The sequence below is a fragment of the Octopus sinensis genome, linkage group LG11 (genome assembly GCF_006345805.1).
Source record: "Octopus sinensis linkage group LG11, ASM634580v1, whole genome shotgun sequence".
Classification (NCBI taxonomy): domain Eukaryota; kingdom Metazoa; phylum Mollusca; class Cephalopoda; order Octopoda; family Octopodidae; genus Octopus; species Octopus sinensis.
Genome location: NC_043007.1, coordinates 72,962,162 through 72,964,661, shown reverse-complemented (window position 1 = coordinate 72,964,661; position 2,500 = coordinate 72,962,162). Strand labels below are relative to the sequence as shown.

At 29.5% G+C, this 2,500-nt stretch overlaps 1 long non-coding RNA gene across 1 annotated transcript in view; it reads left to right on the top strand.

The window, feature by feature from the left end:
- Positions 1 to 1,716, top strand: part of LOC115217692 — a 6,349-nt gene extending 4,633 nt beyond the window's left edge. The window contains exons 2-3 of the long non-coding RNA XR_005001347.1: positions 778 to 932; positions 1,671 to 1,716. This is a non-coding gene — a long non-coding RNA (uncharacterized LOC115217692). The remainder of the gene's footprint in view (positions 1 to 777; positions 933 to 1,670) is intronic.
- Positions 1,717 to 2,500: the final 784 nt, after the last annotated feature.

Below are 2,500 nucleotides of genomic sequence, written 5' to 3'. Positions count from 1 at the left end.
TGTATGCACAGGAAGAGTTTGCAGATAGAGCTTATGTAAGTCTTTTAAATGCTCAAAAAACCTAGTTGATCTAATTTACTGTGTAAGTGAGTGTTCCAAAAGCATAGAAGCTGTAGGATGAATGAGGTGGTAAACGGCATTGATGATAATGTGAAAATGGAAGGTTAACATTTTTTATTTCTATATTTTAATATTGATTTGTAACTGGACTACATATGTAGCCAGTATTATTGGTTTCAAATATTGCCACAAAGTCTGCAAGTTTGGTTGAAAGAGTAAGTCGATTACATTGATCTCAATCCTTAACTGGTACTTTTTTTTATCAGAATTCTTCCAGCTCACCACCTTATGCAGTAAGTAATTTTGGTATTCACATGTATTTACTAATATTGATGTATATTCTATGGAAGTGCATTGAAGCTGATTCTTAACTCCTATTTAATTGCACAGAATTATATTAATAGGAAGAAGGACATCTTTCTGCTGTTATTGAGTCTAGACATTCACAAACATTTCTACTGCAAGTTTCTGACATTTAAGGGGACATGGTCATCTTTAATGTTAAAGATGAAATTCAGCAATAAAAGTATTGAAGCTTGTTGGTGGGAATCTCTCTTGTAACATTGTGGGAACAACAATCATTCAAATGTTGACATGAAAATTGTAACCTTAAATATTTTCTTTCCTGCTTAAATTTTGTCAACCTTGGCCTACTTTAACATTTACTATCAGTGTAATGTTTATGTTCACATAAATGGTTTCCCTTTACTTTTGCAGCATGTCGTGAATGGACAACTCCTATTCGTTATCAAAAAAAAGGGAACAACATTATTGTGAATTTTAAAGAAGGACCTTCAAAGTGTGATATAAAAAGATATAAAGTATCAATTTTTCATATGAATTTACCCCATTTAAAAGCGGTGGCTTCCGAGGTTTGTCAAATTTCACAATTTCAGTGTTTTTAAAATTCCTCTAATCTTCAATAATAATTAGAGAAAATATTTCTTCTTTTTCTAATCTTTATTTCATTATCTTCATTCATATTACCCATTAATTAGTTTTTAGTCAAACTCAATGATATAAAACTTATTCCATTGCATTGTTTAACTGATTTGTCCTGGTAAATTATTTTTGACTATATTGATGTTAACTATTTTGTAATATCTGTAATAAATGTAACTTTGCTTCAATACACTCCCTTGTCTTGTCACTCTACACATTCTTATTATTTTCAGTGAATTTTAGCCATAAAACTTAGTATTCAAATTTTTTTCCCATTTCTCTAACGGATCTAGTTCTGGCTTTAAAACAAAACAAAGAAAATTAGTTTGTGGCTATTTTGCTTTACATGATGTAATTATGTAAAGAATGATTGTTTTGGGCATATCAATACTATTACTAGAAAAATCCATTTTGTTTTATTTTTATTTTTTTGTTATTTCAACTATTAAATTACTGATTTTTATCTTGACTAAAACTAATTTTAACCATTGAATTCAGTAAAATATAAATCATTTCACCAAATTTAATGAGACCAGAATAATTGGCATATTTTAAAATTCTATTTTATAGTTACACCAGGTTTCAAATCTTTGAAAATTATAGATTTATTATGAAAAATGTTCAGAGAATCTATTTATAGGCCAACTTTATTATTTTTTTTTTTTCAGATAACCCCAAATCTAACCCAGGAATTTCTTGGAATATGTGATGGAAACTACTACATAACTGTAAGTTATTCTCCATATTGGTCTTTGTTTACTACATTTTGTTACATTATTACATTTAAAAGGAATTCTGTTAAATAGGATAATTGCATAAATCGTTGTTGTATATGTTCCCTGACTTTCCTTCTCGTGGAATTTTCCACATTTTCAAGTTCTCAGGACTTTCCACTCGCTATGTAATTAAAAAAAACTTGTCTCTTCCATGACAAACACTTATACACATACTCATAGATTTACTGCTATCAGTTCTTTACCAAACTAGGGACTTTTTTTCTTTTCCAAACTTTGCATTAGTTGTATAAGTTGACTCGACTTTTCATTACTGTTTTATAGTCTTGTTTCTAAATTTCTAAATTTTACAGGCTTCTAACACCTCACCCATTATTACAGGCTTTTCTACTTTTCATGCAACAGCCCAGTTACTCCGAGAAAATATCTGGAAATGTTTTATTTTTTGTTTCAATCCCTCAGCCATATTTGAACCTTCAACTGAACTGACTATATTCCCACACAAAACATTTTTGGGCATATTCCACAATTTGAATTGTTCCATCCACTCTGTGTCGAATAGATTAACTGAATTTTTTAGCTCATAAATTTTTGCCATTTTAATTTGGTCACAAACTGTTACATTAAATGAAATTCACCGACAAAATACAGTCTTTTACCTGTAACACCATATGCTACTTTTGTAATGTTTTTTCGCTTACAATGGTAATATCACTTCCAGTGTCTAACTGCATTTTTACTCTTATATTTGTAACTAGCAGTAT